Below are 12,280 nucleotides of genomic sequence, written 5' to 3'. Positions count from 1 at the left end.
TTTTTTTTTTTTAAACATTTTGTAGAGACATAGTCTCCCTCTCAGGCTGGTCTTGAACTCCCAAGCTCAAGTGATCCTCCTGCTTCAGCCTCCCAAAGTGCCAGGAGTACAGATGGGAGCCACCATACCTAGCCCTTTTCTGTAGTAATATAAAGTAAGTCACTAATGTGAAAATAACTTGACGAATGTGGGAATAACTTGAAGCATGTTTAACCTGAGTTAAGAGCATCCCAGATGTAATATGCAATTGTTAAACTCAGGAAAGGACAACTGAACATTAACCTTATTTTCTAAATCTCTTTTCCCAGGAATTAAAGCATGAATAGTATTTGTTTGGTAAGATCTAAATGGCTTAATAAGCTCTAAGCCTGCAGAGAAATTCACTTTCAGAGTTGCAAAATGGTTTATGAGGTTCATTAATAGTCAATTTTAAGTATGATTAAGTGCTTAGACTATTGTTAAGTACTCAATAATTACTTGTTCTTGATTAACGATTACGATCTCCTTTACCTGATTCAGAGAATGCATTTAAGTAGCCAAAGAAATGTGATAATTACTCACTAAGGAAACAAAATGTGGTGAGTATCTGGATTCCTTTTAATCTTCTGTGGATTATTTAAGAAAGAACATTGGAAACTAATTCTACAGGGAAAATGCTGTTGCTGAGGAAGGCGTTGGGACACGGATTGCTGACAACAGGATTTGGTTTTGAGAATTGAATTTGAAAGACAAAAATGAGTTATGTTTCTTCCCTGAAGGCAGATGGGTACTTGTTAAGAACTTCCTTCAGCAAGAAAGTTAGGATCCCTGCCACGTTCTCCTCCTCCCTTCTGGAGTTCTCCATGGTAAGCAGGCACAAGCCATCAGAAGGAGGCTCTTGGTGGGGCATTCTTGGTGGTCCAAGGACTCGGTCAAGGTCCTAGATGGTGAGTCCATCTTAGCCAGAGATGGCAGACTTGACCCAGGAAGCCCTTGTGGTCCTCGGGGCTATACGCAGCACATCCCTGGCGCATTCTGTGCCACTTCTCTTTTCACTCAAATTGTTGCCAGCAAACAGCAACATCGGGACTTTGGAGAAGATTGTGTCCTTCAGGCCTTTGTTAAAACTTTCTAAAGATGTAGATGGCATTGCCTTCCCTGGCACCAGCAGAATCCTACTCATACCCTACTAATCCTTGTCTGCAAATGCAAGGCGTGATTGTTAAGTGTGCTCTGAGTGAAGAGACCGCCTAAACAGGCTTTGTGTGAGCACCAAGGCTGTTTATTCACTTGGATGTGAACAGGCTGAGTCTGAAAAGAGAGTCAACAGAGGGTGGTGGGATAGGAGCTGGTTTTACAGACTGGGAGCAGACAATGGAAAGTTATAGTTTAGGGAGTTTTTTTTTTGCAAGCCAGGGGTGGGGGGTGTCACAGGGTCCAATGTCACAAGGTTGACCTATCCATTGAGGCAGGAACAGTGGTAGAATGTCGCAAGGTCAGTTAATCAGGCCACAGTGTACAGTGTCACAAGGTTGATTTATCAGTTGAGGCAGAAGCAGTGGTGGAATGTTGCAAGGTCGGTTAATCAGGCATTGCAGGGGCTAGTCTTCTATTTTTGCGGTTTTCTTGGTATCTCAGGCTTTCTGGCTCCAGGAGGCCATCTGGAGGTGTATGTGTGGGTCACAGGAGTCACTATGGCTTGACTATGGTGTAATTCGTGGTGCAGTCAATTCAAAGAACCTTGCAGTGATCAATCAGGCCTCCCGTGGCATGATGCTGCAGGCTGCCCTTACCAGAGTCAGAGGCCCCCTCCAGCTTTGTTGCTATCCTGGATTTTTAGACACTGCCCTGACCTTTAACTCTGAGCTCCATTCTTTCCTGATTCCTTAGACAGCTTGGACTTGAGCCTTACTTACCCAGTTCCTAGCCCTTTATTCTTCCAAGGGTACACCAGGCACCTGGAATCTCTGGACCTTAAAGTGCCTCCTCTTGCACATCCTTCCAATACTCACATTCCAGGACCACACCCCCACCTTTGCCCCTGCTGGACTTTGACCTCTGGGCACTCCAGGGGCAGCCAGGCAGCTTGAAGTCTGAGCTTTGGCCTGCATTTTAGAATTCAACGTTGTCGCCTCTTCTGGCTTAATATTTCTACATTTGTTGCTTCAATTTACCCTCCAGCTCTGAGCTCTAGCTCTGCCTTGGCTTGCCTCTTACCTTGGCCACACAGCCAAGCTGGCAGGTTCCCCGAAGCCAGTCTATTCATGCCCATTCCTCAAGTTTTGCTATAGCTATTTGTGTGCTCCAGCTTCCAAGAAGTCTCTAGACATAGGACAAAGGCTGAAACGCAAGAGTAATAGGAAGTAAGTTATCTTAGCAGATTCCCCCTGTGAATGCTGCATGAGGGGTTGCTGAAAGGAATTTCTCAGATCACCATTACAAGGATTCTCAAGGGAAGGCTTGGTGACAGAGTGAGATAGATAGTCACTGGAAGTGGGACAAGCCTGAATTAAAATATCATCTCTTTTATTGGTTGCTTTCATAGATGAGAAAACGGGGAACCAAAAATATTAACTGCCTTCGCCACTATCACAGTGATTAAAATAGAGCAATGTTGGAATCAGCATCTTGCTTGCTTGCTGGATGAGTACAGTGCTGTCTACCCTTATTCATTCAACAAGTATTCATGGATTGTCTACGCTAGACCATGCTACTACAATCTAACAGTCCTTGGGTATATAATAAACAGGTGCTAGGAAACATAGGAAATGAGTATAATGAAAGGTAGCTGTTGGACATTTATCTGGTTTAAAAATAATACATATTTTTAGAATTTTTAAATAATTCAATGTTATTTATGCTGGTGTGATGATAGAAGTATGTGTAATAAGTTTTTATGGAAATTCAGAAATAAGAGCTACCAAATTGTGCTGTGATTCTCAGGAAGGTTTCTTAATTTGGGTGGCACAGAAATTAAACTGGAAGGCAAGCTAAAACTTAGACGAGTTGAAAGGAGAGGAAAGGGTTTTTCAGTAGGAGAAATGCAAGTTTTGTGTTGGGAATTTAGAAAGAAGGTTGTATAGTATGTGAGAAGGAATTATAGAAAGCTTTGAGAAAACGCCAACCAAAAGTGTTCACAGGGGGCCAGGCACGGTGGCTGACACCTGTAATCCCAGCACTTTGGGAGGCCCAGGCAGGCCAGTCACTTGAGGTCAGGAGTTTGAGACCAGCCTGGCCAACATGGTGAAACCCTTTCTCTACTAAAAATATAAAATTAGCCAGGTGTGGTGGCATATACCTGTAATCCCAGCTACTTGAGATGCTGAAGTAGGAGAATTGCTTGAACCCAGGAGGCGAAGGTTGCAGTGAGCCAAGATCTCACCACTGAACTCCAGCCTAGTGAGCAAAACTACATCTTAAAAAAAACACACACACAAAAGTGTTCATGTGGCACTGGGGGGCCACTGAAGTATTAGCAGAAGAGTGCCACGAGGAAGCTAGTCTTTAGGAAGATTGCTCCAGCAATGCTGGGGTGAGGGTGGGGGGCTAGGAGAAGAAGGTGAAAGCATAGAATTGGTACAATAAGATTATAGGAGATTCTTAAAGAAATTCAAATATATCATTTTCAAGTACTTACAATACTGTGATCTTATAATTAAAACACCACTGGCATCTTCGGTCCTGACAAACGTGGCTATAACAAAGAATTTAGATTGTATATTTCTATGATGAGTCTAAGGTAATGCTAAAAAATAATTTGTCCTCATATTAAGCAAACCACCTCCCCTTCCAAACATTGTCTTTTAAATCTGTAATTTCTGTTAACATCTCTTTCATAGTACAAAAATACACAAAGCGAGTTCATGCTCACATAACTAAAAATTCTCCATGAGTGAGCATGTGTTAATGAACCAGAAGTTTAAAGATACAAATAACATCAAAAATAATAAAAAATATGAAAATGAAATTCGCCCGCAATCCCATTACTCAAACACCAACTGTTGTTTTTCCTCTTCCCATGTTCTTTTCACTAGGTTTTGTTCATATGTTGCTGTGTCACTTTTTATGACAGTGAAACTGTTTACTAATAACAATAGAGGTAGTGAGATTGACAATCTTTGTCCCTAACATAAGAATAGTTATCCTACTATTCTTTTTTTTTTCTTAAGACAGGGTGTCATGCTGTCACCCAGGATGGAGTGCAGTGGCACGATCTCAGCTCACTGCATCCTCCACTCCCCAAGCTCAAACGATCCCACCGCCTCAGGCTCCTGAGTAGCTGGGTTTACAGGCTCATACCACCTCGCCTGGCTAATTTTTATTTTTTGTAGAGAGGGGGTCTTACCGTGTTGCCTAAGCTGATCTCAAACTGCTGGGCTCCGTTGATCTCCTGTCCTCTACCTCCCAAAGTGCTAGGATTACAGGCGTGAGCCACTGCCCCGGCCAACCCTACTGTTCTCAAATGAGATTTGCACCTTGGTAGATGGCAATATGAAATAGAGGTTTCACAGCCTTCAGGCTCTTTAAAGACCATACTGTGGTATCGTCTTGAGGAAGTTTGATCAAATCCAGCAAAGTGCCCTGTAGTTAACAGTCTTCTTCTCCAACTGGTGGAGTAAATGACAAAGGATGACAGCCACAGTACTTCCTTTGTGTGTGTGCTCGAAGTTAGACACTAATTTCTCTAGTGAGTTGAACATTAAGCAGGTATAAGGAAACCTGATACCGATATTTTTCCAGAAGAAAAATCGGTATAAGGGTTCTAAAGAAATTAAGCCCTGGCTATTTATTTGTAATATGTTTCTGAGATCTAGTCATTCCTGTTGAAAGGGAATGCTTTAACGTTTGCTCCATTAATATTTGAGTACTGTTATATTCAGTCTGGTTATACAGATTGTGTGTACAGGTTCACTCATCACTTCCTGAGTTGTCCCCAGTGAACCAGATTTGCCTGCCTAGAGGCAATGGTCTGGGATACACTGAATTTATTCAGAGGATTTTGGTTTGTTTGCTTTAATAACTCTTGTTAGCAAAACCTAAAACTTGAACATTATCCAAATCCACTGCCAGAATATAGCTGCAACAGCTCCAATCTAGTGACGGAAAAAGAAAAATAAAGAAAAAAGATTTTGATCCCCAATGAACTTGACTTATATAAATTTGCATGTACATCATGATCTTTGTTTGTGATTTGTAGAAGCAAAACTGAAATTAGGTGATATTACTTTTGGCAGTTGAATACATGCTATAAAAATAAAACTGAATTTAAATAAAGTGAAAATGTTAAAATGCTTGATGTTTCATCACAGCAGAGGTTCAAAACCATTGTATCTGCCATGAGGTTTATCCCACTGCAAATAATAATATTTGTGATTTTTTTAAAAAACTAAAATAGATTTTCATAGTTCAGTTTTTTATTTCATTAACTCATGTTCCAGGGGATATCTACTCCAGAAGAGGCAAACCAAAAATGATCTGTGCAGGAAGATGTTGGTACGGTCTCCACTGAGGATTAAAACACACACTGTTTTAGCGTTTCATAGAGAGATCAGCATTTTACATAAAACCATTTTTCACCATAAATTCATTTTTCTTGTGCCTTGCTTTTTAAAAAACTTAAATACTCTCTGACTCTGAAAAATGTTTCTCAAAAATAATAAATGAAAATAATAAATTCATATTGGGAAACTTTTCACAAAGGCTATCTCAGGATTTTCTCATAAAATCTTGCTTGGTAGAAATTATTGTCATTCATTGATGGGTCAGGACACTGAAGCCTGGGGAATTAAAAGTCTTTTTGATTCAGATACCACATCAATACAGAACTCATGATTTGAGCTCAGGACTAGTTTCCCAGGACATTGTTCTTTTTATTAGTTTTGTACAACAAGTATGATTGTAATAAAGCAAGCATTGAAAGTCCCCAAAAAGGTTCCTTAAAAATGGTTTTATTGCTTCTGCCAAAGTATTGTCACAGTCAAATGTGGACATGTGTGTTCTGTTTGCTTACCCTGCCCTGGTACAGCAGCAGCTTTACTTAGCACTGTTCTGAAGCCCTCTCTTTCTTTCTTTTATTTTTTTTATTTTAAACAAGGTCTCACTCTGCCGCCCAGTCTGGAGTGCAGTGATATAATCTTGGTACCCTCTCTTAGAAGCGGAAACAGATGCCCTCTCTCTTCTCCTATATCCACTGTCCCCTCATCCAGTGTCCTCCTCCTCACCCAGATACTGCCACATCTAATGAGTTTACAATTATTTTTAAATTTCTTTCCATGAGATGGTATCTGCATACCAGCTGGGGCTAGAATGTAATCCATCCTGCAGAAGTTAAACCATGGATTATGCGAAGAGCAGGAGGTGGTAAGTCGGGGACATTTGATGGAAAACTTCTTGGAAATGTCAACCTCAGTATCACGTGTCCATCTAACTTCAGATTTCAGAGTGCATGATATGTGTGCTAGAGCCAGTCATTGGAGTAAGTTCAAGTTTGGAGAAAATTTTCTTCCAAATTAACAAGAAAGAAGGAAGAAAGAGAGAGGAAGAAAGGAAGGTGGAAGGAAGGAAGGAAAGAAAAAGAAAAGGAGGAAGAAAAGGAAAAAAGGGTAAGGCTTTTTGTATATGCATGAGTTCCAACTCCTAGAAAAAACAATCATTTAACTAAGTTACTTCATTTAGCTAAAGAAGATAATTTTTCTTAGGGAATCAATAAATGTCATTTAGCCAGTGGTCTCATTTCTTCGAATTCATATTAGAGGTTATTAATGGGGGAATAATGATGTGATCAAACCATTAGACAAAAATATAGTATATTCAGGTTGAAGAACACCACAATTGCACCTTGAATAGGTGTACCATATGGCTGTAGGAGTAACTGGAGTCCATGCTTTAGGTTTTGTCCCTAGTTAGGAAGGAACATTAGGTAGACCTGCTCCCCTAGCATTCTCATCTCAGTAGGCACCACCACCAGCTTCTCAAGTCCAAGCCTGAAACCCATCTGTGCTTTACTTTCTTCTCTTTACACCAACAAAGGGAAGAAAGAGAAAGAAATCTCTTCCTGGCCGGACGCGGTGGCTCTCGCCTATAATCCCAGAACTTTGGGAGGCCAAGGCGGGTGGATCACGAGGTCAAGGGATCGAGACCATCCTGGTCAACAAGGTGAAACCCCATCTCTACTAAAAATACAAAAATTTCTGGGCATGGTGGTGGATGCCTCTAGTCCCAGCTACTCGGGAGGCTGAGGCAGGAGAATTGCTTGAAACCAGAAGGCGGAGGTTGCAGTGAGCCAAGATCCAGTCTGGGTAACAACAGCGAAACTCCGTCTCAAAAAAAAAAAAAAAAAGAAAGAAATCTCTTCCTGACTAGAAGGCAGGTTCACCCTTCTTCACTGCGCTGTCTTATGTCAGACACTCATTAGGTTTTGACAGCATTATAGCAACACCAGTTTGATTCTTCCTTTCTAATCCTGCTAGGGTGATCGTCCCAAAACACAAGCATGTTCAACTCCCTTTGCCTAAGAAGCTTAAACTCCCTGGATGCCCTGCCCTTGCCTCTTTATAGAATTCAAACCCAGCATACAGGGACTTTAATGAGTAAACCCCTATTTAACTCTCTCGTCCCCACTGTTCTTTACTTTGCCAATGGAAATCCATCTACTTTTTGGATAAAACGACATGCAGTTTCAAAAAAAGAGCACATTCTCTGTGACGCCATGTCTATGCATGGGCAGCTCCCTTTGCAGGCTCATCCCCCACTGCTGTTTCACCTGGCTGGCTTGGCACAGGCCACATCCCTTTCAAGAAGTCTTGCCTGCCCCAGCCTGTTTTGAGTATCTGTTTTTAGTACCCTAGTCTGCTTTAAGGATCTCTTGGAGGCTACACCCATTTTATACTGACCCTCTCTTAATATGCTGCCAATGACATTGTCTATTTTCCTGTCTCCACCCTCAATTTTGAAATCCTTCCCAGCAGGCACCTAACACATTCCAGGCACAGAAGAGGTGTTCAGTCCAGTAAATCCTTGAAAAATGATTTAAAGAATTAACAAACTAATAATCAACATGGTAACCAAAAGAAATGAAGGGGCTGCATGAATGGGAAGTTTGGAGTGGGCAGTACTGGCAGCGAGAAAGTTGTTTCTTTGTAGTGTTAACTGAGTTGGGTCAAATGGAAAAAAATCCAGAACTGGGTTCTAACCCCTCTTGACCTGAGCTTTTTCTTTCTCTCTTTCTTTTCTTTTCTTTCTTTCTTTTTTCTTTCTTTCTTCTTTCTTTCTTTCTTTTCTTACTTTCCTTTCTTTCTTTCCTTCTTTCTTTCTTTCTTGCCTTTCTTTCTTTCCTTTCTTCTTTCTTCTCTTTCTTTCTTTTTTATTCTTTCTCTCTTTCTCTCTCTCCCTCCCTCCCTTCCTTACTTCCTTCCATGGAGTCTGACATGCAATGGCACAATCTTGGCACACTGCAACCTCTGCCTCCTAGGTTCAAGCAATTTGCCTGGCCCCACCTCCTGAGTAGCTGGGATTACAGGCACCTGACACCATGCCTAGCTAATTTTTTTGTATTCTTAGTAGAGACAGGAGTTTCACCATGTTGCCCAGGCTGGTCTTGAACTCCTGACCTCAGGTGATTCACCTGCCTCAGCTTGCCAAAGTGCTAGGATTACAGGCATGAGCCACTGCGCCTGGCCTGACTTTATGTAATATGAACTCCCCATAGGTTTTCTGTAAGGGTAAATAAAATATTGTACATATGGTGTCTATAATATTTTTCTAGAACATATTAAGAATATAACAAGAGTTTAATAATTAAGTCTAATAAATATTAACTTCAGCCCCTTACAGTTTAATATTATCTAAACCTGATGAAATCAACCAATTCAAAGAAACAAAATCAAAGAGCTTTAGACTAGTCATTTCAAATAGAGAGTTATTGATTAAGAAAACAAAAACCTTCTGGCACAGAAGATAAGGAGTAAGAAAAAAGAAGGCCAGGTGCAGTGGCTTATGCTCGTAATCCTAACACTTTGGGAGGCTGAAGTGGGAAGATCACTTGAGGTCAGGAGTCCTAGACTAGCCTGGCCAACATGGTGAAACCGTGTCTCTACTAAAAATAAAAAATTTGCTGGGCGTGGTGGTGCATGCCTATAATCCCAGCTACTCCAGAGGCTGAGGAAGGAGAATCATGTGAACACAGAAAGAGACCTCCAGTAGCTGAGATTGTGCCACCACACCCTTACCTTGTGCTAGACATGGTGGCTTATGATTGTAATCCCTGCAGGCTGAGGATTGGAGACTGAGGCAGAAAGATTACTTCCCTTGTTTCTAGAAGAAAGAAAAAGAAAAAAAAAAAGTTCCAAACTGGAGGGGAAAATTGAATTCACATTAGTAATAATGTCTCTACCATTCCCTGTCTTTTCTTCTTTTCTTCCTACAATATCTCACTTTATAATTTTTCCTAAAGATCTATACACACATCTTAAGTGTACAGTTCGATGAGTTCTGACAAATTTATATACCCATGTAACCAACAGCCCTGTCATGACATAGAATATTTCAGCGGCCTCAAAAAAGTTTTCTTGCACCCTTTTCCAGTCAGTTCCTTCATGGATAATAATTGTTCTGATTTACATAACAATATATTAACGCTGCCTTTTCTTGAACTTCATATATGGTAAATGAAAACGTGTGTTCACCTTCACACAGCATTAGTCTGTGAAATTCATCCATATGTAAGTATGAGTAGTTCTTCATTTTTTTTGTGGCTGAAAAGTATCTTTTTTGCTTTTTTATTTTAAAAAATTTGGGGGTACCCAGGAGATTTATATATTTATGGGGTACATGAGATGTTTTGTTACAGGCATGCAATATTCTTTCATGTGAATGTCACAGTTTGTTTATCCCTTCTCCTGTTAATGGACGTCTGGGCTCTCTTTCCCAATTTAGGATTATAAATATTCTTGTATGAGTCTTCTTGTAGACCTATATTTTTGTTTCTCTTGGTAAATATATGGGAGTAGAAGTGATAAGGCCTGGCATGTTTAATTTTATTAAAAACTAACACACAATTCTCCAAAGTGACTGCATTATTATATACTTCCACTAGCAATAAATGAGAGGTATTGTGCCCCACTAAATGATTGCCAATATTTGGGGTTGTCAGCTTTCTGAAAAAGACTAACATTTTGTGTTTCCACTAAACGGTATGAGTTACTCCACATTCCTCACCATTGCTTGATACTAGTTGTCTTTTTCACCTTAGTCATTCTAGTGAGTATGTAGTAGGATCTTGCTGTGGCTTTAATTTGCATTTCCCTGTTGACTAGAGATGTTGAGTAGGTTTTCATATGCTTATTTGCCATCCGTATGTCTCCTTATGTGAAGAGTTTGTTCAAATCTTTTTGCCAAATTTTTCATTGTGCTTCCCTTCTTACTATGGAATTGTAAGATTGTTTTTTTATAGATTCTGGACACAAGCCCTTTGACAGACATATGCTTTGAAAATATTTTCTCTCTATCTACAATTTGCCTTTTTATGCTCTTCATTGTATCTTTCTAAAAGTATAGGTTTTTATTTTTGCAAAAGTCAATTTTGTCAATGCTGTCTTACGATCAGTGCTTTTCATGTCCTACTTAAGAAAACTCTGATTAACTCAATGTCATGAAGACTTTCTCCTGTGTTTTTATCTGTAAGTTTTATTGTCTTAGCTTTTTTATTTAGTTCTATGATTCATTTTGAGTTAATTGTGGCTTATATTATGAGGTAAGGATCAAGGTTAATTTTTTATTAATCCATAGAGATATTTAATTATTTCAGCACTGATAAAAGACTATCCTTCCCACATTGAATTACTTGGCACCTTCATTGCAAACCAATCAATCATATAAGTGTGAGTCAATTTCCAGATTTTCCATTCTGTTCTATTGATCTATTTGTCTTTATATCGATTGATCTTTATACCAAGAACACACTGCATTGAATAATGTAGTTTTATCATAACTTCTGAAATTAGCTATTGTGATAATGGGAAATATATGTTTGGAAACATATATTTGGTCTCAGATCTGTTTCCCCTTAAAATTTTTAGAATCTCCAAAGTGATGTCCTTTTGTATACTAATGAGTTGACTGATGGCTGACAGCCACTAGGAAGCTTCAAGATGGAGACTGATCACAGGAAAGACCAATAAATTATTAGAGGATTAGGACTTTCAGCCCACCCCCCCAACCTCTGGATAAAAGAAATAGGCTGAAAGTTAAATTGATCACGAGTGACTTGGTGATCACCAATAGTTTGGTTTACTCAATCATGGCTATGTAATAAAACCTTTATAGGTTTTATTAAAAGGTTTTATAACTTCTGGATAGCTGAACACATGGAGGTTCCTGTGTTACTCAGGTAAATATTTATGTTTACCTGAACATAAATATTTACCTGAGTTCTTTGGGTCACTCTAGAAAATTAATTTAATCCAAGGGGCAGAGCATGGGAACCTCAATTTCTACTTGGTAGGTCAAAAGCACAGGTAAAACCCCTGGAACATGTGACTGGCATTGAAAATGGGACTTAGTCTTGAGGGACCTAATTCTCAATCTGTGTGATCTGTTGCTATCTCCAGGTAAGTGATATTAGAATTGAATTGAATTAGAGGACACCCAGCTGGTGTACACTGCAGAATTGCTTGCTTGCTTGTTGGTGGGGAGAAATCACATAGTTGGTCACAGAAGTCTCCTTTGTTGACTGTTATGGTGGGTGAGCGGCAGAGAAACAGTTCATATTTTTCCACTCAGAGATGTATATCCTCCAACTTTGATTTTTTTTTAAAAAAGATAATCTCGCTATGTCCCCTAGGCTGGAGTGCAGCCTCTGCCTTCCAAGTTCAAGCAATTCTTCTGCCTCTCCCACTGACTAGCTGGGATTACAGGTGTGTGCCACCACACCTGGTTAATTTTTGTATTTTTAGTAAAGATGGGGTTTCACCATGCTGGCCAGGCTGGTCTCAAATGCCTGGCCTCAAGAGATCCACCCATCTTGGCTTTCCAAATTGTGGGGATTATGGGTATAAGCCACCATGCCCAGCTATATCCTCCAACTTTGTTCTTCATTTTAAAAAGTATTATTCTCTGACTTTGCTTCTCCTTGTAAATTTCACAAGCAGCTTATTAATTTTTTCCAATAAGCCTATTAGTATCTTTATTGGTATTACATTGAATCTATAAATCAATTTAGGAAGAATTGCTGTCTTAACAATGTTGAATCTTCTAATCCACAAATGTGTGTCTATCTCTTTTAGGTCTGCTTTTATTTTTCTCA

At 39.7% G+C, this 12,280-nt stretch overlaps 1 long non-coding RNA gene across 1 annotated transcript in view; it reads right to left on the bottom strand.

The window, feature by feature from the left end:
- Nucleotides 1-576: 576 nt before the first annotated feature.
- Nucleotides 577-12,280, bottom strand: part of LOC103792628 (uncharacterized) — a 36,033-nt gene continuing 24,329 nt past the window's right edge. Inside the window, exons 3-5 of the long non-coding RNA XR_004742094.3 lie at nt 9,207-9,291; nt 3,617-3,673; nt 577-2,319 (exon numbers count right to left, since the gene is read on the bottom strand). This is a non-coding gene — a long non-coding RNA (uncharacterized LOC103792628). The remainder of the gene's footprint in view (nt 2,320-3,616; nt 3,674-9,206; nt 9,292-12,280) is intronic.

The sequence above is a fragment of the Callithrix jacchus genome, chromosome 4 (genome assembly GCF_049354715.1).
Source record: "Callithrix jacchus isolate 240 chromosome 4, calJac240_pri, whole genome shotgun sequence".
Classification (NCBI taxonomy): domain Eukaryota; kingdom Metazoa; phylum Chordata; class Mammalia; order Primates; family Cebidae; genus Callithrix; species Callithrix jacchus.
This window is presented reverse-complemented; position numbering and strand designations above follow the sequence as displayed.